Source organism: Callorhinus ursinus, unplaced genomic scaffold, assembly GCF_003265705.2.
Source record: "Callorhinus ursinus isolate GAN/ISIS: 27379988/994484 unplaced genomic scaffold, GSC_fseal_2.0 scaffold1, whole genome shotgun sequence".
Lineage (NCBI taxonomy): Eukaryota > Metazoa > Chordata > Mammalia > Carnivora > Otariidae > Callorhinus > Callorhinus ursinus.
The window spans coordinates 25,941,897-25,968,455 of NW_027397063.1; the positions used below are offsets into that span (position 1 = coordinate 25,941,897).

General features: G+C 38.6%; 1 long non-coding RNA gene across 1 annotated transcript in view; it reads right to left on the reverse strand.

Moving 5' to 3' along the window:
• The window catches only part of LOC141373705 (uncharacterized), a 62,290-nt gene extending 36,305 nt beyond the window's left edge, over positions 1 to 25,985 (reverse strand). Inside the window, exon 1 of the long non-coding RNA XR_012379969.1 lies at positions 25,849 to 25,985. This is a non-coding gene — a long non-coding RNA (uncharacterized lncRNA). The remainder of the gene's footprint in view (positions 1 to 25,848) is intronic.
• Between the last annotated feature and the right edge of the window lie 574 nt (positions 25,986 to 26,559).

The window sequence follows — 26,559 nt, forward strand, 5'->3', positions numbered from 1 at the left end:
ATTGAGCTCTCTGAAAGGAAAGGAACTTGGGCAAGAAGAGTTTCAAGCTTAAGATTTTGGAGTTTGGATACGAGCTTTGTCATGAATACATTTTACCATCTTAGCTTCTAATTTTCCATATTTTATTAGGATATGTTGTGTGACTGTCTCAGGAAATCTGTCACTGCCACTCCTCTAGTTGTCAAGTGTGGCTTACAATTTAGAATTTGCCTGCTTCTGAGTTCAAAAGAGGCATGTTGTTGAACAGATAAAACATTAATATTTTATCATTTTCCACAGATGTACAGAACCATACATCATAGCTAAGAAGAACATAGCTCATCAAGGGACAGAACAAGAAGGAAATTCATGAAACAAGGGTTTTGTTTTGTTTTTTTAACACAGAAGAACAACAGCATTTCTTGAATACTTATGCTAGGCACAGGTCTAAGTGTTTTACATGTATTCACAACTTAATACTCATAACAAAGTTTATGAGGTACTTGCTATTATTTTCTACATTTTATAGATGAGAAAACAAGTGTGGCATGAATCGGTAATTTGATCGATGTCAAATTATTAGTAAGTGCAAAAATGAGTTTAAGGCCAAGCAGTTGGGCTTTAGAGCATGCTACTTTAACCATTACTCCATACTGTCTATGGTCAACACTAATTATGGCTTTGTTTTTGCCAGGGATACAATACTGCTTCATTAAGATCACCAATCATCTAAGTGTGTCACTTATGCACTGTGACAACATTGCATAATAAACCACCCAAAACTTCAGTGGCCTATAATAACGAGCCTGTATTTGTCATGCATCGTTGGGATTCAGCTGATGGAGGATAGGCTTGACGGGGCTTGGCTGGGCTCATTCATTCTTCTGCTGAGTGGTTCTAATTCTTTTGCCTCTCCAACAGTCTCTGCTTGCATCTTGTGTACCCACATTCCATTGGCCTAAGGCAAGTCACAAGGCAGAGTTTAAGAGTTAGAGTGTGAGGGTCATATCAAAAGTATATGATAATAGGTATGGACACAGGGAGAGGTAAAGAATTGGGTTATTGTGTCGGTCTACTATAATTCCTAACAAGGAATGTGAATTGATTCGGGAGCAAGATTCTATTCAATTTCCATTCATTCATCCACTCAGTAAACTCCCTTAAGTTTCATATATAAGCACTATCCTTATGTCTTAGGCATGCCAAGGTAAAATTCAGAATTGCTCCTTCAAAAAGGCTTGTAATCTTATAGCCAAGTCAATAATTACAGCACACCATAGTATTGCCATGAATGTTATGACAGCAAGGGCCAAAGCTCCAAAGAAGGGTTGTATTTAAAGAGAGGAAAGGAAAGAGAGGAGGAGTGATTTTCCTATGATAATGTTTGGGCTGAACCTTGAAGCACAGGCAGTTTATAAGAGACCAAGAATAAAACATCCATTACATGCAGCAGGATGTCAAGAGATGAAGATATGGAAGTCAGATCATGAAGAGATTTACATGTCACCCTAAACAGCTCAAACCTTATCCTGAAGGCAATAGGATGTTATGAAAGATATTTAAAAGATTATTAAACTTTGCATGAAAAGTAAAAACGATGCCTGACAATTTTTGATGGATACTTTAGAAATTAATATACAACTAAGTAAGTGGTATCATACAGAGGAAACCCTCTATAATACTTCTTCATTTTGAAGTCCCCAAAGATGCTGTCTTACTGATGTTCTGAATACTAAAAACAAAACAAAACAAAAAACCCCCCAAAAACCAAAAAACCAAAGACATTAAAATGTGTACTCAACAACTATTATAAAAACATACTTATGCAGTCAAATTGAAAAACAAAACAAAACAAAACCACAGACGTTTTTGGTTATTTAATGATGGAGCTTCACTGGTGAGTTTTGACCTGCAATAAAAGCATATGAGTTTTCTCTAAGTTATTTAGATCCATATATTCATGAAAACATGTTTTTTATTCACTGGAAATTTTAACTTCAAGTAATGCATCTTTCTAATTATACAGTAAAGGGCAACAAATACCTCCAGGTAATCTTTGAAATAGGAGAAGAAACAATTTGTTTGTTCTGTGATTTCTCATTCTCTTTCTTATGCTCTTTATTACCATGAGCAAAATATTTGAATGAAACAGGATTTTTGTTAATGTTGAGAAACCCTCCTGACTCCTAAATAATACTTGGATTATATTACATTTATTTCCCTGGCAGTGAATGAAGATAAGGAAAATAAAGTAAGCAATCTCCAAATTGCTCATTGGCTATGGATGACTTCAACTACGTTGTTCTGAGATAAGCAATGAAAGTAAGGTATTGCATGCACCCATGACTTCCATATAGGATAGTCAGAAAATAGTTTACGCTCCTATAGAAATATTGCTACGTATGCGTGTCTTTTTCTGTTTCTCTTTCTTCTTCTTTTTTTAAAGATTTATTTATTTATTAGAGAGAGAGAGAGCACGAGAGGGAAGGGCAGAGAGAGAGGGAGAGAGAATCTCAAGCAGACTCAGCACCGAGTGTGGAGCCTGATGCGGGTCTCAGTGTTATGACCCTGAGGTCATGACCCGAGCCCAAACCAAGAGTGGGACGCTTAACTGACTGCACCATTCAGGTGCCCCGTTCTTCTTCTTCTTCTTTCTTCTTTCTTCTCCTTCTCTTTCTTCTCCTTCTTTTCTTCTTCTTCTTTTTTTTTTTTAAATATATGATTTAGGGATTGGAGAAAGGAAGATTACCACATTTATCAGAATGCTTTTGTTTACAAATGGTAGAAAACACAACTCACACAGGCTTAATCAGTGAAGGTGACTTATTGCTTTTGTGGCTGAAAGGTCTTTCAAGTAGTGCTTGAACCACAGCTTAAAAGGTATTACTAGGACTTGTTTTATCCTTTTTATATGTCTCAATTCCTCTTTCTGAGTGTGTCTTTCACTCATTAGAGGCTTCTCCCCTCATAGTCCAAGATGGAGGATAGTGGATCCTAAGCAATCATACTATCCAACCATCATTCCTATCTAGCAAAGAGAGCGTTTCTGCTACAACCACCAAATAAATGTCCAGAGACTCATTCTGATCAGAGCAGTTAAATCACAGATCCATCTCTGAATAAATCACTATGGCCAGGGAGACCATGTGCCTCATCTGTACCTAACAATAGAGTCAGCTTTTTTTTTTAATTAATTAATTTATTTGAGATTGGGAGAGACAGAGCGCACAAGAGCGGGGAGACTGGCGAGAATCTCAAGCAGACTTAGCACTGAGCTCTGAGCCCATGAGGGCTCCATCTCACAACCTGGAGATAAGGACCTGAACTGAAACCAAGAGCAAGAGTTGGATGCTCAACCGACTGAGTCACTTAGGCCGCCCTAGAGTCAGTTTCTTGAACACGTGGTCTTCATGGGAGCAGGAGAAAACATTCATTAAAATCAAAAAGAAAGGAAATAAATTTAAGAGTCAAGTAAATGACCTTACACTCTGGCTTTAACATCAAATACACACACTAAATATATCATTACTATTTGTAGTCATGTATTTGGGCAACATGAATAGGGCACACAAAGAAAATAATTTCAATGAAAAAATAAAAAATTCACTTGTAAAAGGATTAATGGGAATAGTGAGAGAACTTCACTGAACTAGATTGAGGTAATCCATATCTACCTTCACCTGTAACAGAACTCCATAACCATTTCCATGTGCCTTTAGGAGATCCCAAATTACCACTGCTAATCCATGCCTGTTGCAAGCTCAGTTCGACTTTCGTTTTTATCTTCTAAGTAGCCACAAGCCCGCTGTCCAGTTTTGCTTATTATCTTCTGTCATCCTCCTTCTCTACACCAGTAAAACGATGAATAATAAAAAGCCAGGAGGAACACCACCTAGTCACTGACAAAGAGCAAATGGCTCACCCAACTTCGGGGGGTTGAGCTTGCATCTAGTTAGGAGATTTGATCCTTTAAAAACCAGAAAGCAGAGACACCTGGCTGGCTCAGTTGGTTAAGCGTCTGCCTCGGCTCAGGTCATGATCCCAGGGTCTTGGGATGGAGTCCCGCATCAGGCTCCCTGCTCAGCGGGGAGTCTGCCTTCCCCCTGCGCTCACTCTCTCCCTCCCCCTCTCTCCCTCCGACAAATAAATAATAAAATCTTTAAGGAAAAATAAAAACCAGAAAGCAACTATCGCATGAAAACTGAAACATATTTCTGCACTGTAATACTCTACCTGTTTGTTGCTTGCTCCATATTTTACCTTGTTTCAAATTGCTTCTGCTGAGAGATTTACACCTTAAATTTTTCCTAAGGAGCTACTAATTATCCTTAGGGAGTGACTAAACTGTAAGTCTGAATCTCTGTCTTCGGTGCTATTTAAACCCATTATATCTTTATTTGTTTCCATTTGCCAGGCAGCATTTATCCTATTTCAAGTGGCACAGAAACCTTACTGGTTCCTGCAAAAGTAAGTGCTTTTGCATGTAATCTAAAAACAAGGTAAAGGGACTTGACAGGTCTCCTCTTTATCCCCTTCCAAGATGGATTGCCATTTTCTAGGTACTACTAGCCCTGAGGGGTGGGAAAATTTCAAGATGCCCAACTTCATAGCATCTAGACTTCGCCGAACCAAACCATCAAGGTGTTCTGTGCATTAAATAAATTGTGCGTTGGCAATGAATATTTCTCTAGTCAAGGTTGGTGTTACAAGGATTTAAGATGCAGAAGCTCAGCAATAAAAGTAGTATATATAGCCAGTAGCCTTGGAAAAGAATTGATTGAATGTGCGTTTAAATGCAAGTTTTACAGTCTCACAAGCCCTTAATGAAGTTAAGTTTTCTAACAAAAACTTGACTTCTATGCCAATCAATGAAGGAAAGATGTATTTGCTCTAGATTCATACTTCTATATAACTTGATTTACTTTCAAAAGCTCCTCTTTTTTTTATCTTGACAGCTTATACATAATAAAGGAAAAAATGTTATGTGTTACTGTTAACTTTTTGAACTAGTAAGATATTCTATTGATTAATCACAACATAAAACTCCTTATCCATAAGTATTTGTTATAAATGTAGTTGACTTCAGAAGAGCTGTTGATATTAAAGAATGCCTAATTAATTGTGTAGATTAGATGAATACTCAAGATAAAGAAAAAGGCAAATGGAAAAGGAGGTTCCGTGTACATTTTCATAATTCATTTTCAAATTCTTGAATTTGGCCCCTCTGTCCTTCCTACTCAAATTGCCCCCAATATTGCTAACTCAGAATAGAAGCCGCTACTTGCTGACTGGTCTTTCCAACGCCACCTATTGATGATGCAGGGATGGCGCCCACAGTTCTCACCTTCAGGAGCGATGCACTTATTCCCCAGTTTTTGAGAGTCTAGACGGCTGGCAATTTTCAGCTGAGTCTCTCTCCAAAATTTCCTGAAGCCAATGGTTCTCAAACTTTAATTTGTATTAGAATCACAGAGAAAGTTTAATGCACGGAAGGCTGTGCCTCCAGATTTCTGATTTAGTAGGTCTGCAGTGGGGGCTGATATTCTTTTACTAAGCACCAAGGTGATGCTCATGCTGATATTCTGGGGAACCACACTTTGAGAACCACTGCCCTAAGCTGAAAAGAGCTGCCTCACCCAAAGCCACACTTTCCTCCATGGAAGCAGCCCAGATCCCAGATTGGGAGTATAAAAGCCAGGCCTCCTTGCAAATGCAAATTGCATTGCATTTCAATATTCCCCTCTGTCCAATTCTATTCCATTCTCCCCCTTTGGTGTTGATCCTACATGTACTGTGAGGCCCAAGGTGATGTAGTTAAAATACCTACCCAACATTTTAGTGACTTCCCAATGTCTCTAACTTATGTCTGTCTTTTGTATTTTCCCAGCTTCCAGATTGATAACTACCTAGCCTCTACTGGCTGTTGAATGTCACTGGGGAAAGCACAGACAAATTGATAATGCCCCATTCCAAATGAGCCCTCTGCACTGCATTATAGTACTAGGATATATGTGGGTAGCTTTCTCTCCCACTTTCCACATGAACAATTTTGTCTAATTTCTCCCTACCTCCCACTTCACTATTTTCTAATGCTCTCAGAAGATGGCCTTTTCATCACCTTACCAATTGCACAAACCAGATGCAATGTCATCCTCCACATCCCTCTCCCTTAATCTCCAAATCTAGTCCAAAATCAAGTTCTGATGAATCTGTCTAGAATATATCTCTCCTCCGATTTTTCCACATCTCTACTTCTCCACTCTCTATTCATGCCCTAGTGCAGGCAAATACTGCTTCTCACTCTGCTAACATTAAAGGCTTCCTGACTAGACCCAGGATTTTGTCACCTTCCACCTGCCCTCTCCCTTGGCAGTGTTTCGAAAACAAAACCTTTCATCTCTCCCTTTTAGTGAACTCTATAGTCTTCTATCATAAACATCCTCATGACCCACCCCCACTCCACACATATACATATTGCTCTTAGGATAAAGTTCAAAATCCTCAACTTGGCTTACAAGGCTGTTTATGTATATATTCTGCTTATAGCTCCTGCCTCATTTTGTTTCCTACGTACAGTACAATGTGCTCCAATTTATGCTAAACAACGTGAAGTTTCTGAGCCTTTGCATAAGCCACTCATCCAGAAAAGTGTGTCTGAGTTCCCAAGGCTGTGAAAACAAGCAAACAAAAAAAATTTATGGCAACAAATTTTAAAGCTTTCCAATCCTTGAGAATATATCCTCAGACCCTGAGAGGCTGCGCATGAATCCTAGGTTGAGAAACACTGTCATAGATGCAGTACTCTGATATAAAAGCAAAAAAATATATATAGAATTTTAGGGATAGAATGGACATTAAGTAAAAGCAAGTCCTACTCTCTTAGTTTCCAAATAAAGAAAATGATGCTCAGAGAAGTTAAACCATGTACAATGGAAATTAAAGGGGTCAGAACTAGGCTGGGAGGAGGGTGGGAAAAATTGAAGGAAATCTATAAATTAAATATCAAAAATCTAAAAAAAAAAAAGTTGCAGGGATTTCATCATCAATTTTTTGAAATCCGATAGAGATAAATTCAATGTGTATATGAGGTACAGGGGACAGCCTGGGAGGACAGAATCCCAAATGGTCTCCGAGACTGACTGTCCCTTTCAGAAGGCATTGTTGCCAATGCGTCCTTGTTAAAGGCCATGGAGACTTAGAATGAGAGGATTACTGACACCCACATCTCTTTGAGCATGCTGGGTATGGCTGTAATAGTTCATGTCTCAGGAAGAAGTGTATGTTATATTATTAACCAGTATATACACATGAAGCAAACATGCCCATGCATACAACTAAATAATAAAAATTTCCACAAAGCAATGTTCTGATGTTTTCTATCTTGTTTTGTTCTATTCTAAATCATTAAGAGAAAGGTTAATTGTGACCTGCTTTATTGTTTTCACAGTCCATTAATGGGTTGTAACCTACAGTTTGAAAAATAATGTATACTTAATTTCTCATTATTCAGTCTGGATTTGAGGTCTTCTTTGTGTTCTTTTACTCATAACAGCAATAATACTTTATAATACCCCTAGTGTATGTTCCCTTCTTGGTAAATTACATTTGGTCCCACAACAATCCTTATTAAGATTAAGCCATGCAGTAGGAAGAAGAAGATATAATGTGTCTTAGCTTTGGCTACCATAATAAAATACCACAGACTGGGTGGCTTAAATAACAAAAATTTATTTCTTTTACGATTCTAGAGGCTGGAAGAGATCAGGGTGGCAGCATGATCAGGTTCTGGTGAGTGATTTCTTCCTGGCATTCAGCCAGCACCTTCTTGCTGTGTCTTCCCATGGTGGAGAGAGAGAGAGAGAAAGGAAGCTCTCTGATGCCTCTTTTTATGAGGACACTAATCCCATCCTGAGGCCTCTTTCATGACCTCATCTAAACCTAATTACCTTTCAAAGGTCTCATCTCCAAATACCATCCACATTGGAATAGGGCTTCAACAGATGAATTTGGGGTGGACACATTTCAGTCCATAGCATAATGTGAAGTGATACTCTTCCAAAAAGAGTTCTTCTGGTCTTGGTGGAAAGGAAGACATGGGGAAAGTGAAAGGTGGTCCTTTGACACAAAAATCCCAGCTGCCTTGGGATCACAATTCCAGGATAGATAGTTAGAAATACCTATATTAAAGGCAAGGGTTTATTCCTCATTTTTATACTATAACCTACAAAATTTCAAAGCTCTTTGAAGCCTGACAACACAGGGTAGTATGGTGGCATAACTTAGCTAGGAAGTGATTAGATCATGAAATGGTGATATCTTCATTCTCCACAGCCTAGGAAAAGTGTGAAGGAAATCTAGAGGTGTTTGTGTGATATCTCAGTGGTTGTGTCGTTGATAGCCCAAAGTCAGAGACTTTCATATCATACTATCAGAAATCTTTGCTGGGATTTCTGTTAGGATTTACTGAGGTGTTTGTCTTGAATAACAGAAGGAGATGGCCAGGGGCGTCTGGGTGTCTCAGTTGGTTAAGCGTCTACCTGCTGCTCAGGTCACAGATCCCAGGATCCTGGGATCGAGCCCCACATGGAGCCCTGCATCAAGGCCTGCAACAGGCTCCCTGATCAGCAGGCCTGCTCTTCCCTCTCCCTCTGCCCCTCCTCTCTACTTGTGCTTGCTTGTGCGGCTCTCTGTCTGTCTCAAATAAATAAATAAAATCTTAAAAAAAAAAGATGGCCAGCTTTTCCAAGAATTTTCTTGTGCAGAGAAAGATGACATTAAGACACTTCACAGAAGATACAATAAGGACAGAAACCAAATCTGGAAACCAGGCAAGATGATCTACATCTCAACTGGAGCAACCCAGAAGCCAACAGATAAGGATAACATAACATTATGTCTGTTGTCAATGCGCCTAAATGTCATCCAGAGAAAAGAGTGAAATAGGGGAGATGGAGGCAAAGCCTGCAAATCTGGATAGGTACCACAAAGATATTGAAAAAGGCAGAAAGAAATTGTTAAACTGAAGTAGACTGTTATATATTTAATTGCTAAGTTTGTGACTTAAAAATGTGACACTATTATACTTCACTTTTCTCTCTATGCTCACTCTCCATTTAAGTATTCTGACTTGTCATTATAACTTAAAAAAATAATAAGGTGATTTCTAAAAATATAACATAGGTTATCATAAGAAGCTTGGGTCACAAACAATGTGATTTTATGCTAATATTTTTGGAACCAAGTAGTTAACTCATTTCCCTTTACTCCAAAGATGATAATAGATTGATCTATGTCACATGTGAATATTACATGTGTCACACAAATTTTCACACAATTCTCATTTATAAAACTGGTGTTCTTTGTACAGTTCTCTAAAAAAAAAAAATTACTCTATTTTCGAAAGTCCTTCAAAACATGTTAAAAGATAACTGTATAAGAAAGGTTAAATCCAAGGTAAATAGTGAGCCATTTCTGGATAAATTTGTAACTTAGAATACAACAAACTCCATTTGGTCATGGAGCACCATAATACTTTAGCCATCTGTGCAACCCTTAGCTATTTCTAAGTCATCATTGACTTACTTATACCTACTATGTACTTACCACTGTGATAAGTAGGCACTGAGGACACAAACTGACCAGGACAGAATTCCTGCCCTATCAAAGCTGATTGCCTAAATCGAAAAAAGAGAAAAATTAAACAGTTACAAACATGAATATTGCAATCTCTGGCATGTTTCATGTGTTAGGGGAGTGGGAAGCAAGATCTTGGTTGTGCAAGTTTGGCTGCGCAGGGAACATTATGAGGGACAACTTCACAAAGACGTGATAACTGGACTCAATTTTATGTTATGGAGAGGAATGTTGTGTTAAGGTTTTTTGTTTAGTTTTGGGGGTTTGTGTGTGTGTGTGTGTGTGTGTGTGTGTGTTTAATGTTCCTTTTCCACACTGAAGGGACTTGATGGAATCAAGTGAAAATATTAGAATGAAGTAAATCGGTGCCCCCACAAATATGGAGATTTAAATTTGTGGGTTGAGTGCTATGACAAATAAGCCATGTAAAGATAACTTTTAAAATCCATGCAGTAGTTATTTATTTTGAGGAGACTGCAATATACACCTATAAATATGAACAAATACCAGTGGCCCTAGTATTATCAGAATGAATTGGAATAAAATATCAAGCAGTGACACCATGTACCAATTCAAATATTTTTGTACTTTAAAATATTTAGAGAGTTGAAGATAGGTACCTAGAAAATTTTTTGATGATTCAAAAATGTTTCAAGTAATATTGGTGAAATGGGATTATAAATGTGTCATACCTTGACCCAGGTTCAACCAATCAAATTCACTTTCTCAAGAATGTGAAGTTGGAACAGATTCTATTTGACTTTTGTGCTGGCCGCTGCAAATTGTGTAAAATTAGGACTGGGACAATCATATTTGCCTAGCAGCTTTGTTGGGCAATTACAGAAGGGTAAAACCCAGAAGAAAGCAAAAGGAAAGGGCCACATAGACCCAAAGAGAGGGAGGGAGAGTGAGGATTTCTGGGTTGTCTTGATTGCCTTGGTTTCAGTACTTAGTTTCAGTCCCTTACAGGGTCTGGCCACGCTCCTCGTTCTTGGATTTCCTGAGACAGGTCAAGATTGCTCCTGGTTCTACTAGGTAATTATGATTGGATTTTGTTACATCCAAGCAAATAATACACTTGTGTCTTTAAAAATATGTATAGAAGGTAGCCCAAGAAAAGGCAACAAATTGTTCAAAGCACAATATATGCAACCTCCCTATCATTTTTTGTTATTGACTCTGCTGAATGAAAAGCAATAGAATATAAATAAATTCAAATGCTGCCTTTATAGTCCCCTGGGGTATACAGTAGAACTAAAATCATATGTAATCGTAGTTGAATGAAATGGCTCCATAATTTTATCCATAATATTCAGTTTAGAGAAAAATTATTCATTTTATCATTTCCATGTTTATTCTTTTGTTAAGTAGATTAAACTAAAATGCTCGGGTGATCCTGGAATTTCATTTAGGATTATGATTCCTTCCATCTGGAAAGAAGATTGAAAGAAGAGTAGTTGATTAGTCATTTATTTCCAGAAACTTGAATATATTGAGTGTCTAACTGAATTTTCAATTATCTAGATGTTGGATATATGTAAACCTTAAAAATAGAATAAGCAGGGGCGCCCGGGTGGCTCAGTCATTAAGCGTCAGCCTTCGGCTCAGGTCATGATCCCAGGGTCCTAGGGATGGAGCCCCGCATCAGGCTCCCTGCTCCATGGGAAGCCTGCTTCTCCCTCTCCCACTCCCCCTGCTTGTGTTCCCTCTCTCGCTGTTTCTCTCTCTGTCAAATAAATAAAATCTTAAAAAAAAAAAAAATAGAATAAGCAACTGCCACTTGATAAGTCATAAATTAGGGCAGCATTGGGCATGGAAAAAACTTTGCAGAGACAGATGTGGCCTTAATGACATCAACTAATTTTCCTATTGAAAGGCTACCCTCACGATCCTGTTCTATTATTCAGGAACTCTGTAGACACTGTCCTTACCACTGGCCCCTCTCTAAATTCCTTTTCTTATTAACTCTTCGGAAATCTATTCACACAAAAAGGATTGATAGTTGCTCAGTGTAAGCCCTCCCAGGAGAACTGTCACTTTAAGTCTTTAATTAAACAGAACAACCTTTTAGTGCAGGATTTTTCCAAACAGTAGTCAACAGAAAAGGGAATATTTGAGGAACACGGAAGTTTCCTTGCTGCATCTTACCATGCCACAGAGGTGACTGTCCCCTCCATTTCTCTCCTTAGCAAATCAGGCCTTGGTTGGCAGGAAACATGTGAAGCAGAAGTAGTTCTTATACTAATTCTGTCTTAGCACTGTAACCATTATCTTTGCCATTCTCATTCATGAATCTTTTTTTTTTTTCCCTTGAAAGTTTATACATTCTCCCCAAAGGAGAAGAAGAAAAAAAAGTTGAATTGAACTCAGTGAAGGATTAAACAGCTGATATCAAGGAGTTATGGCACCAGGGACAATTTTTGGTGAACACATATAAAATAAAATTCTACAAACAATAACGGTGACATACATAAAAGGTAAGAGGCAACTTATTCAAATCCATTTCCTGCGTGTTGGTCTCTTGCAAATTTCCATGAAACCTTGCAGTACGGGTGCTTAAGACAAATAATGCTGGGGGAGGGCTGAGGGGTTAATAGGCCGCCTGTCTACCAGACTGGATGAACTGTAGCAGCGGAGATACACCTCAGTCCTCAACTGCGTCAGGCGAGAGTTAGACCTCCCCAAACCGAGGCAGCTGAAGGGGCAGGCCAGGGCTCAGCCCAGCCCACAGAGCTGCATCACAGAGCTGCAAGCACAAGGGTTGGACCCGTGATCACGACAGTTTAGAAAACCCCACCACTGAAGAGCTGAGGTCTCTCTTCCAAGTCCAATCTCTGTTTCAGCCAGAGGGTAATGGACAGCAGAAAAACCCACATGTGCAACTCGTCTTGTTTTGTGAATATTCTAGATAAATACTTCCTCAGGACGGGTCTGTGTGAGATCTGACCACTTGCATTTGTTTTTATGAAAATATAAAAACTATAAAAGGTAATATAGAGATTTAATATATATACATCTGTATGGCTTTATCAGGTACTTACTCTTCATCTCTCAACAAATAATTTCTGTGCCAGAAACTCTGTTGCATACATCACATACATGCACTGAGACACAGGGCAAAGAGCAAGAATGGGCTTTGGATTTAGGATGACAGGGTGAGAATCCCAGTGTTGCTGGTGACCAACTGTATGACTTGAGCAAGTTATACTCTCCAAGCCATATTTCTTCTTCCATAAGGTAGAAGATATGATTGCAAGGTTGTCATGGGGATTAATAAAAACATATGAATAGCACCTAACATTATTAGGATAGCTACGGTGTTCCATCTTGATCATTTTGTTTATATTATTACACTTGGCTCTGAAAAAGAATTCTGGTAATCAGGACATGTATATAAATTCTTAATTTCAAAAACATAAATGATCAGGCAACAAATTAAAATAATATTGGATCAGATTAAAAAATAACTCTTTGGTAAAACATGGGGGTGCTTTTTACTGAAATAGTCTGTTAGGGCAGGGATGCATAAAAATAAAACAGTATTTGTAAATAGTTTCTTCCAAAATTCACGCTGCTAGCTGTTAATTACTAGGCCATTAATCAGTGGGAAATATATCTGTTCTTGGTAACAGAAAAGGGGTGGGGGACTTCTCGCGAAAGCTACTCACACACAATACACAATTCCATAGAACACATCTAAATAAGTCAGTAGTGTGGGTGGGTTGCTAGGGAATGCTGTCGCTTAAAGTTCTTCTGTTATAGCTTAGGAAACATGGGTCCATATAGAAATTAAGGGAATTAACTGGTCAAAGTCATCCACAAACACATATTTTGGAGATACTGCACCCTGTCACAGACTGTACAAAATGTCCCACGTGTAAGCTGTAATAACCAGGTGATTTCTGCTCGAAAGAGATGCCCGTGATAGAGCTGAGAGGATGCTCACCATTTAACAGGAACAGTCTCTGTCATACCTTGCTCAAGTTGCAGCTTAAAGATCCTTAAATTTAAGCAAACAAGCCCGAAGCCTGCAGTCCAGGGCTCTGAGTACAGAGATCCCTCAGGGATGTCAAGTAGCAAATTAACTAAGCTGATAAATCACTAAGGAATTTACTGTCTAAAAGTATTCCTATTCCCACCTATTCCTGAAGAATTTATTTCCCCAAATTATTGTAATAGAATGAAGTTAATCTGGAGTCTATTTATAGGAAAGCATAAAGAAAAAAATGTATTTTTAAGAAAAAAAAAATTGCACTGCTTCCCTCTTTTTATGAGCCAAACTTACTCCAAAACAGGACCAGGACATTTTTAGCATCCAGTGGGTACACAGTCAGTTAGGTTAGATGTTTCTGATACAACTCCGGCTAATAGTAAAAGTGCATTATTTACAGGTGCTTCGTGGAAAAAAAAGAAATAATTTAAATAAGTGGAACACATCATCTACAATTAAGTAAAGTATTTAGAAGCATAAATAAATAATAAGCAAACAAGCAAATGGATAAACCCCCAGCATTGGATGCTTTAAATATATTATCCTTTTTTATCTTCACAAGAGTTCCATTTTACAGATGAGGGAAGTGACACGTCCTGAGGCTTTCTTACCCCAGGAGCCAGGGCTGGAATGCCAGTGTCCTAGCTAGGGTCACACCCTCAAATCAATCATCATTGCAAAGGGTATAGGTGGAGATCAAAGGACTATTGAAGAGATACATAAAATGCAGTCATGCAATCTGATCATGGGAGAGAAAAGATGACTGAAATGTATTTCCTATTACTGAGACAGACTAAAGCAAAATGTTCCAGTAAGGGGCATCTAACTTGACTGGTGAAACACAGAACAGGACTGATGTAGCTGAGCTTCCCCATGAAGGTACATAGGCTATACCCTGTAAAGGGATTAGGTATTATTTTTAAAAACAGTGGGTTTCACCTTGAGTCATCATCATCTGTACTGCTTCCTTCCTTACCTGAAAGGATAGTTTTAAGTAAGTCATTACTTTTCCCTAAATTAAAATTAAGTTCAGAGAGGGAATATATTTTTGAAATTAAGATCTGTAATAAAGAATGGATTTGATAGAGCTTCTATAGTTTTGCCATCATTTTTAGAGTACACAATTGAATCAGCTGAAGGCTTGGAAAAAATACACTCCAGGGAGCCATTCAGTATTGGCTAAAAAAAATAAACTCCGTTTTAATGGGGGTTTTTTTTGTTGTTGATTTTATTACTTGTTTCTAAAATGCTATGATCAAGCCCTTGGAAATCCTGACTTCTCAGTTTCTTGCATGGATTCTATGGGAGTGCAGAATAATTTAAGCTTTTCATCTGAGTTAGAGTCTTCTGTAGTTCATCAACCTTATCTGTCATGTATATGTCACTGAAATGAGAAAAACTTTAGAAGGCAGGAAAAAAATTAAAAACAAATTAATGTGGGAAGATGATATAAATCAAGTGGTGAAGCCAAGAGTGAATTATCAAAAGATCTTTCATCAGGAGTGAATACATTTTTCTTTCTCAAGAGGAACCCATTATGTGTTTTTGTTTGCACTATTATACATCAAGTGGCATATTAAATAAAGAAACAGATTTATTAGGATTTAGAATGTGTTTTACTCTGATAGGAAAGAATAGTGGTCCTTCAAATTTAATTTGAAAAGGCTTAAACCGTGAAAGTCTACATAGACCTTGTCTAGTAATGAATGCTAAGAAAAACAAATACTATTTTTAACTCAAAAGGCATGGAATGGATCCTCTCCCATAAGAAAAAAAAAAAATACCAAAGCAACACCATTTTACAATAAGCATTATTTACTCTATCTAAAATCCTCAGAGTTTATTTAGTCAGATATGGTAGTCTGGCATTTTTGTGGTAAAACGCTGTTTCCTGAAAGGGGAAAGAAACAATTAAAACAAGAATTTTCTAAGCTTATTTTTCCTCCTGGACAAACTGATTGGCCTTACCAATGGGTTCTGAAGGACACATCTAGGTAAAATGGAAATCTCAATAAGGGATTGAGATTGCCAAGCAATTTGGGAAAACATCAAAGGTACATAGAAATTCAAGAGATAAAGAAAAATGTGCTTTTCTGTGGTAATCTCCTTGTAACTTGCTCAATCACCATACCTGTTCTTTTATTAGAGAAATGTAAATTTTAGCCATATTGGAGTCTTTCTGGAGAATAATATGTGTGAAGTGTGTGTGTGTGTGTGTGCATGCAGTTGAGAGAGAGAAAGAGAGATTGTTGTTGGGGAAGAAGTGTGTAGACATTTGATTTGGCCTAATATACTGGAAGTGTAAAGATTAGGGGAGAGGGACTATTGCAATCCAGAGAATGCCTCTAACCAGACATTTGCAAATGTCTTACAAGTTAAGCAGAAAAGGGTTTTTTCCTTTCCAGGGAGGAGTAAACAGGCTAGAAAGAAACAGGTGCGGTGATGTAGGATCAGGGTGTCCTGATGGGACAGTAGATCAGAGAATGTTTTACTGTGAGGCCAGACTATTCTTGACCAGGGGCCCTTAGTTCTGGTTGTATGCTGGCTCAGGCTGAAGGTGAGTCAAAGTTCAGGTACCTGGGGGAAGAAAAAATACTGAAGATACTTAAGTTTCGTTAACCATCATTTAGTTCTGATTGCTCAGTGGGGACAAGCAGTTTAGCTAAACGTGTGTGAAGCAAAGAATGAAAATTGGGGGCATCTGTGTCTGACCTTGTTCCGGGTAAAAAAGGAAGCATCTGTGAGTTGTATCAGTCATATGTCCTAGCATGGTTCTCAGCAGGACACTGTTTCCTGGAACAAAAAGGGGAGGGGGATTTCTTTAACCTCCGCTCTGTTCCGGGATCATGGGGCTGGGGCAAAATTTCAACAATGTCAGTCTTGATGTCACTCTTAGCTCAGCCTTTTTTCCTTGAACTTGCCCTAAATAAGAAAGGCTCTCCCGTATCCTCTCCTGCCAGAAAGATCCTGGGAGAATCGGTTCCCTCTACCAAAGTGCTAGGGCAAGGGTCAAGAAAGAAGAATGATATGTTGGAAAGCCTTTACAGAGGAAACCACAGTATCTGAGCTGAGAATGGCCTCCTAAAACGCTCATGGTCCCTCTAACAAGATAAAAAGTGCCTGGAAGGGGCATATCCTGGCATAAAGGCCCCTCAGCTGCTCAGAGGGTCAGTGCTGGAGTGTGTGGCTTATTTCCTGAGCTCTGAGCACGGGAGACATTGGGTGCAGCCTCTGGACAGTTGGAGGAAGAAAAAGCAGCATACAAGGAGTTAAGTGGAGGTTTGAAGCCTCTTCCCGGCACATGTTGGTGACTGGGTTTGGTCTGAACAGAAAGAACAAAAGGTCACATCTGACAGCAGATTTCATCAGGGTGAGAAAGTATATACCAGTGATTTTATTATGTCCCAGAGGCTCAGAGAGAGGAGGCATCTGAAATTAAGTGGGTGGTGATTTTCCCCCCCCTCCTGGGAAATAAATGCTGCATAAACTTGAATAAAGTTCATAAACCTTTGAACTCCTTGTGTTTCAATTTCTTAATCAAGAACACTACTTACCACTCTGATGACTAGTAAGTTTGTCCCGTGAATTTATAGGCACCTAAGAGCTTGAGATAAAAGTTCTTCAAAGTAGGATGCCAAGGATTGTCATTGTTATATATACTGCTACCATCAAAAGCAGCAAAATGCATCATAAATTATATAAATTAACTCTCTAAGGGTGAAAAGAAATTAGCTGTGCTTATAAGTAACAAAATGCTGATAACTCTCATTCAATTTCCCTGTTTCGGAGCATTTAGACCTTTTATCACTCTTGTGATAAATTAGAAGTGGGAATGGAGTCTGTGTTTTCTATAATTTTGCAGTAATAATGCCATTTCTGATATACTTTGTCTCCATCATTAGGTAATACGATTTGCTTCTTAATTACATTTCTGGGTGAAAGTAAAATAACAAAGAACCACACCAATGAATTCATCTCCTTGTAATACGTGTTACAGTGAGCCTCGGTTAATGCTAAAGAGATGGAGAGGAAAGAGACTCAGGAAACCAGATTAGATTTTCCCTCTTACTTGTCCTAGTTTACAGAATGTTATTATTCTGCATTCGATAAATTAAATGTAATTACATTTTACTGTCATGTCCATTTCTCGCAACGTTGAAGTGTAGATTGTAGCTTACCCAGAAGCCTTAAACGTGGGTCCGCGGGAAGTGGGAATGAACAAAATTATTCCAATCCTGCTTTCTGTCTCCCATTATCAAAGCTTCCTTTAACCGCTCTCCTAGAGGAGGGACAGGTCCACCACAATTAGACCACCAACTAACAGAGATCACCTAGAGAGACTCCAAAAGTCTTATGCACAGTAATTTTTAGAGATTTTTCATTATCCTTTATTCAGCAATATTCATGATACCCATTTTAGTGGTCGGTGAGTGATTCCAAATCTGAGGAGTCATTTCCTCCCCTTATCACTCTGCAAGGTCAGGGAAGTTCTGTCACCCCCTCTCCCCAGGCGGCCTCTTAAAGCCGCCACATCTTTGGACTGCTTACCTCGTTGATTCGGGCGCCAGTGACTAGGAAAAGACTCCCTTCCTCCTCCTCACGCCCCACCTGGAAGAGCCAGCTGAGAGCAATACTGCAGAGCAGGCTGACCTCAGTTGACACTCCAAAAACATTTATTTAGCGCTGCGCTAGATGTGAATAGAAATAAAGATAAATAAATACAGGAGCCCAAGTCCTGCAGAAGCTGACAATGTATTAATCCACTTGGGAAGATTTGATAAGTTTATTCACACTAAACTGTTATTAGCTGACAAGTGTTAGTTCCATCAGGTGTGATTGCAACAGGTTTCTTAGCAACACCATTTCTCTTCCCTCCATTGGTATGTAGCAGGGGGAGAGGCTGGTGACTGGGTATTGCGTGGGAACAGCTTCAGAGAAAATCTGTCAGAGCATTATAAAGTTGCCCAACAGAGGCTCCAGAGAACAGGCTGTCATTTTATTTCATCCCGGACCTTTTACAGAATTGGCTCCCCAAAATTTCCCTTAACAGATGCTCTGCCAACTAAAAGGGCAAGTGTGCAGAGCTGACCTCGGAGCCAAGTGTCTCAGGAGACTCATTTTCTCATTAAGGATTTTATTCCCTCTAAAAGCACCATAATGTAGCTTGAAAAACTACTTTCCTTTAAGAGCTTGGTTCACAGCCTGATGTACTTTTCCCGGTAATGGCCACAGAATTTAGGTTCAACGTGCAGTAAGCCTAAAGCCTGCCATGTCAAGTGTTCAAAACATCAGGAATTTCAGGCTGGAAATAGAGTGGCCTTCTGAGTGAATTTCACATTTCAGTGAGTGGATCGTGATGGTGTCCTGAAAAAAAGCTTTCTTAGGGAAAAAGTCCAGGTGGCCTTTTTATGAGAGATATCTGGATTTCTGTCTGCCTGTCTATAGATATTTTTATGTCTATATACCCAAAATACCATACCTGTGTATATAAACATATAGAATTTCTTATATTCATTTGTGGTTATTTAACAGTAAAACAAAAAATGAAAACCAGGGGCCAACGTGCTTACACAAAAAATTATAAGATATTTGTTTTATTTGGTCTATAATTATAAAACAGTAAAAATTATATAAAAGTAATAATAATTAAAAAGAAAACTAGGGGCCATACTATTACGGAACCTGGACTGGATCGCCCGACATAAGAACCAAATGGCACTCGGAGATCTTGGAGGATCAGAGGTTTATTTATCGCTGGTGGGCTCAGAGGACAGTGGTCCCAAAGATTGGAGCCTCAAGCACAAAGGGGGCAATTTATACACTTCTACTTCCGCATACTTGGCACTTTTGGCACGTGCGCGAAGTGCGTCAGGGAGAAGAACCCGGAAGAGCCCCAGGGAAGGACTGGGACTCTCTCGCTGGCTCCTTTGGCCATCTTAGGACACAGATTTTCCTTATCAGTATGACTTATAGATGTTTTCCTGAAAAATATTATAATGACCTCTCCTACAATTGAGGCAGGCCATTGAATACAAACAGGTTTAAAATATATAGGATCTGCCCTGCAGGTCAAAGCCTTGGAATAAGACTTCTTTCGGGCACCTGGGTGGCTCAGTTGGTTAAGCGTCCGCTTTTGGCTCAGGTCATGATCCCAGGATTCTGGGATCTAGTCCCACATTGGGTTCCCCCTGCTCTGTGGGGAGCCTGCTTCTCCCTCTCCCTCTGCCTGCCACTCCCCCTGCTTGTGCTCTCTCTCTCTCTCTCTCTCTCTCTCTGTCAAATAAATAATCTTAAAAAAAAAACTTATTTCATCTCTGATCTTACAGATTCAATAAACTGTGGTTAGTCTTCCTATGCTCTGATACCAAAGTATTAATTCATATAAGTTAAGTGGGGAAGAAGAGTATGGGGTGTTCTATAGTCTGTGTATTTTGTAATTGGTCATGAAATTTTTCACATAATTTCTACCATGTAATGTCCAGTAGAAGATACAAGATAGTCCACTTGTCAGTGGCTCCAAAAAGGAAATAAAGTGTTGTAACTGAATATTTACATTGCTTGCCATGTCAAGTACAAAGAAATGAGACAAATCATCCCAGGAGCAGAGACCAGATGTTTGGAGGAACCTGAGGCTGTATGAACACTGTCGTGAAGGGGGCTGGGGTGGGTGAGGGGTTGAGATGAGTTTAGTAGCTATTTCCAGTTCTTGGAGCCCCTACCACCACAGGATTAGAATCTAATGTATAACATGGTGACAATACTTGATAACACTGCATTGTATAATTGACATTTGCTAGGAGAGTACACTTAAATTTTCTCACTAAAAAAAAAAAGATAAATATATAAGGTGATGGATATGTTAATTTGATGAAGGGAGTTCTTTCACATTATATACATATATCAAATCATCACCTCATACACTTTAAATACCTTACAATTTTATCTGCCAACTACCCATCAATAAAAATTTTTTTTGAAAGAAAATAATGTGGACTCTATCTGAGTATTAAAGTTATCCAGGGGAGAAAAATAAAAGAACTTTGTTAGAAAAACTCTTCTGATACCTACCTCCTCAAGTTCTGAAGGTTTCACTCAATCTTAAAAAAAAACTAATGATTGGCGCCTGAGTGGTGTAGTCACTTAAGCGTCTGACCTTAGTTTCAGCTCAGGTCGTGATCTCAGAGTGGTGAGGTGGAGCCCTGTGTTGGCTCTGCGTTCAATGTGGAGTCCGAGTTTCTCTCTCCCTCCCCCCAGCCTCCCGCCCCCACTCTGCTTTCTCTAAAGTAAATAAATAAGTCTTTAAAAAAAAAGTAAGTATTAATTAATCAGAACCAGACAAGAAGGGGGGCCTTGACCTTAATCAAGAAGTTCCATAAAAAAATAACATGTATCAAAATAAATAGTGTATGGTAGGCATTCAATAAATGTTTTTATGAAATAATAATGATAATAGAAAATGTCTTTGAGGAACTTACTATGTATTAAACACTTGGCTAAACACTTACTTACGTGGTTCCAGCTCTGAAACATGTATTTTACAACTCATTTGATGGCAACACTTGACCTGAACGTCTATGCGGCTCTTTCTAGTCTTTACGTAGTGTGTATATCCATATGCTTTCCTACAGAATTGTCAATGTGTTTGACTATGCTACCCAAATTCTGTCATGGGGCATTGTGTAATATAAACTTTCTTTAAAAAATCGAAATTTCTTAATTCTAGGCTACATCTAGTCTCAAGGGTTTTAGACAAGTGTTGTAGACACTAAATCCTTCCAATCACCTTTAATTTAGCATTTCTATTATATTTATTTTGTTGTTGAAAAACTGAAGCACAGAGAGGTTAAGTAGTTTTTTTTTAAGGTCACACAGCTAGTTGGGAGTTATCACCTCAATTTAGGCAGTTTGTCACCAAGACATATGATTTCTATCCACTATTTTATACTACTTTGTGTTAGAAGCTTGGAGAAACATCAAGGCAAATGCTGAAAAGCAGGGACCCCAGAAATCAGGAGAACCACAGTCCCACAGAGGTCCAAAAGGTAACTGAGAATCTCTGCTTCCTCTTCCCCTTCACCAGAACACTCCGTTGGAACTGCAAGGGTCTGAACCAGCTGACTACCAGAGACCCGTCTTCTTACTTTTCTCTGACAGGCAAACACATTTTGGGTCAAGGAGCGCTGTCAATGTGGAACGCTCCTCATTGCCTATACATAATGTCACAATCTGTGGAGGCTGGTCTAGAGGTTACTAGGGAAAAGGGAGACAGAACCAGCTTGCATGAGGCTATTCATCTTGATAGCCTCTCATTGAAAAAATGTCTTCCACTTGTTTTTCATATTTAGGAATATATTTAAAATAATAAAAAGGAAGAGGAGATGGGGACATGGAAAGCAACACTTTCAGCAACAAAGGAAGGGGAAAGAGCCCTTTGCAAGGTACTGGGCTACCCATGAAAGGAGTCAGGACTGCAAACAGCCATGGAGGGCACACAAGGGGGAAGCTGAAAAAAAAAAAAAAATAGATGCTAACGGCCATAAGATAAATGAGTTTTCCAGAGAGTTCTGTGATATCACGGTACGGTATGTTATGGAGCTAGAAGGGGCTAAGATGAAATATCTGTACACGTAAGGAAAGGATAATTGAGTCTGCTGGTCCCTGCGCTAAATGCTGGCCAAGTAGAACGGATTGCTTAATGCACCGTCTGGAGTGGTGTCCAATTTATTCTGGGACACTCAGGCCCTGACTATGGAATTAGGAAGGCAAGTTCTTAAAACCAAACAAAGATGGTACTGAAGTACATAACAATTCATTTACGAGCATGTTTTTTTTTAAGTCATGGTATTTGAAGATAACCCTTAGAGTATCCTGAGGACAGTGACGTATTGTGGTAGCCACACTGATCCACAGAAATGTAAAGCCATTTTGTCAAAATGAGATCAAAAGGTGATGTTAAAATAAGCTTACTAACCTTGAGGTAATGTTGGAGTTAATTTGTATGTGGACTTTGGGTAATTTGAATCAGAGACTGAAAAATAACTTCTAAAAGATTTAAACTCTCCTCCCCTTTACCCATATAAAATGCTCTTCTGCAAAGAACTCTGATGAGTTTCTAATAGCAAGTTCTTACAAGACTGACAAATCAACTAAATGGACTTTTTTAATCACTATAAAAATGAAGCATACTTGCAGAGATCAGAATGCCAATTATTTTACCTAAAATTTCTTTCAGAGAAATTACATTATAAACTATCAAAACTCAGCCTAGAACTGACTATAGCAAATCAATGTATCCATACCACAATTGCTACTGGCCGGAAATGTTATTGAAAAGTCAAAAAGTATTCATTGTTTGATATCAAACCACATGTGCCACAAGTTTTAATAAGACAAACATGATATGGTTTCAATGTTTTCAGATAAACTCTAAGTACTCATTTTACATCAGAGACACCTTGAAATATGTTGCAAGAAGAAACTGGATGTTTTCTTGCTCTGGAACAGAAGACAAGTGAAAAGCAGAGGAAAAAAAAATTGTGGAATGAGACTTCTTTTACAAAGAAATACTTCAGGGGCACCTGGGTGGCTCAGTTGTTAAGCACCTGCCTTCAGCTCAGGTCGTGGTCCTGGGGTCCTGGAATCGAGCCCCGCATCAAGCCCCACATCGAGCCCCGCATTGAGCCCCACATCGGGCTCCCTGCTCAGCGGGAAGCCTGCTTCTCCCTCTCCCACTGCCCCTGCTTGTGTTCCCTCTTGCTGTCTCTCTCTCTGTCAAAAAATGTTAAAAAAATTAAAAAAAAAAACAAAAGAGAAACTTCAGCATGTTTATCTCATTTGACTCTTTGATATCCTCAAACTATAGTAATAGTCCCTTCTTTTGTCTGCTTAGCATGTATTTTCCCTTTTTCTGGAAATTAGCAACTCTATTTTTCTTTGCAAATTAATTCAGGTAAACCCAGCCCCAATCCATTCCTGCTTGCAGGGATGGGAAGTAGCCCATCCCCAGTCAAACAGATGTGGCGAAGTCAGGGAGTTAAGACCCAGACTTTCTTAGAAATAATTGGAAAGAGAAGCTGAGGGTCTCTGTATGGTGAGAGCCTGCCTGAGAATGAAATTAACACAGAGAACAAAAGAGCTAAGAGATGGATAGAAGTGGTGATTACAAAGAAGGGTGGGTATTGGGAAGAGACTGATGAAGGGCTGAGGGTACTCTTTAGACATATAAAGCTCTTCCTAAAGTGGACTCTCTTCTGGATTTTTCTGTTATATAAACCAACAATAATCCTTCTTGTATTTATTATTATTTTAAGCAAGTTTATAATTGGGATTCTGTCACTTATAGTTTAAAGATTTAAATGTACCGAAATTGAAATTGATATTTGTGGGGGGGGCGGGGAGTGTAAACTTTTGAATTGACTGAGTCGAAGTGGAATAAGAGAAAGCTAGAATTTGTCCACCTCAGGGAGATCATTGACATTACCTATTATGCAGTAACAAAGTATGGTTAAATTATGTCTTGCTATCTTTCAGGAGTTTGGTGATATACTGTAACTGGAATTTTAGTCTACTAGGTATAAAAATGTGAGGAAGACCACTAAATCTTTTACCCCATGTTCTTAAAGATAAAGCATATGACCAAATGTGGCATACCTAAAAGCAGGCGTGAGGGAAAAAAATACTGTTCTTATTTATTTGTTTGTTGTTATGAAATTACAGTAATCAAGACAGGTCAGTATTGGTAGAATGATAGACAAATAGATAAATGGAAGAGAAAAGAAAATCCAGAAAAAGACTCTGATTTTTCACAAGGCACATCCAAGCAATTCATTGGGGAAATGGAAAGTCTTGTCGACAAATGGTCAGGGAAAATGGCATAGATGTATGAAAAAAATATTGCTTTTAAGCCCTATCTCATAATGGTAAAAAAAATAAGTTGAGATGTTTATAGAACTAAAACATTAAGCCAAAACTGTAATATTTTTAGAAGTAAACAGAGACAAATATTTCTCGGGACCTCATGAAGAAAAAGATTTCTAATAAGAGATTTTTTTTTTAAAAAAAAGCACTAACAAAAAAGGAAAAAAATAAGATGGACTTTAAATTAAAAGTTTCTGCTTATTGGGGTGCCTGGGTGACTTAGTAGGTTAAGCGTCTGCCTTTGGCTCAGATCATGATCCCAGGGTCCTGGGATAGAGTCCCACATCCGGCTGCCTGCTCAGCAGGGAGTCGCTTCTCCCTCTCCGTCTGCCTGCCGCTTCCCTTGCTTGTGCTCTCTCTCTCTTTCTGTCAAATAAATAAATTAAATCTTTAAAGAAAGTTTCTGCTCATTAAAATATACCATAAAAAATGAAAAGGCTAGAACAATATTTGTAATTCATATGTCTAACAAAGGATTTTTTTTTTAAAGATTTTATTTATTTATTTGAGAGAGAGAATGAGATAGAGAGACAGCATGAGAGGGGAGAGGGTCAGAGGGAGAAGCAGACTCCCTGCTGAGCAGGGAGCCCGATGTGGGACCCGATCCAGGGACTCCAGGATTATGACCTGAGCCGAAGGCAGTCGCTTAACCAACTGAGCAACCCAGGCGCCCTCTAACAAAGGATTTGAATGCAAAATATTTAGTCTTACAACTCAAAAGAAAAACAATAAAATTTAAAATGGGTAAAATATTGAAAGATACTTTACAAAAACCAAATCTAAGTGGCTAATAAGAACATAGAAAGATACTCTGTATCATTAATCATCAGGAAGATGTGAATTAAAACCACAATGAGCTACCATGTCACCTCAATTAGAAACAAATTGAAGGAAACGATACCAAATGTTGGCAACAATGTGCAGCCACTAGAATACTCACACATTGCTGGGGAGATGGTAAAAAGTAGCACCACTTTGGGAATACGCTTGGCATTTCTTATAAAGCTAAACACTAATTTACCTATGTCAAAACAATTCCTTCTCTAGATATATACCGAAGAAAAATGAAAAAGAATTTACACACCAAAACTCATTCATGAGGGTTTATAGCAGCTGTATTCAATTGTATGTCAAAACTAAATACAGTTCAAGTATCCCTCAGCAGGAATTTAAAAAACAATTTGTGTTGTAGTCACATACTGGAACGCTATTCAACAACAACAACAGCAATAATAATAACAAATTATAACAACTACTGACACATAAAACACAATGAATGATTCTCAAAATATGTTGAGCAAGAATAGCAGACACAAAAGGTTACCTACTTTATGTTTTCATTTCTATGAAGTTCAAGAACAGTGTTGAGATGAAGCATACCCCCATAGCTCTTAGCTTAGCCCTAACCCTGCCCCTAGTAATATCGCTTCCCTAATACGAGGCTCTACGAGATCCAAGGGTTTTCTTCTGCCTTCCAAATTAAAATGTTCTTCCTGTGCCAGTTCCACTCACTCTCCCAGATTCCTTACCCTAGATAGGGTAAAGGAGAAAAGGAAACAGAAAACTTTGGTTGATACATTCTATTTGACGAAAAGTTTTTCAGATGGGTGGCAGTGAAGAGCCTTCACTCAGCCCTGAGTCGACATGGTTTTTTGAGGGGGCAGCGGTTAAAGGCTGATACTCTTATTATTTCTGACCCAGATAAATGGACAAGAGGGGAAGACTATGAGAATACTAACTTACGGTAGTAAATTAAGAGCGGTGATTGCCTATGTTGGGTAGAAATTAAGAGAGCTGAAGATAACTTTTTGGGGTGATGGAAATGTTCCTGACCTTGACTGGGGTCTTGGATACATGGGTGTATACATTTTTTAAAAGTTCACAAATTACATACCTAAGATCTTTGCATTGCCTTATATCTGTTTTCCTTCAGTGACAAAATGAAAATTGATGTGCTTAACAATGTTTTTTTGTTTGTTTCTAACTGTGGAAAAAACAGAAAGATTTTAAGGCCATGGGTTGCTTTTGGGGCTAGTAAT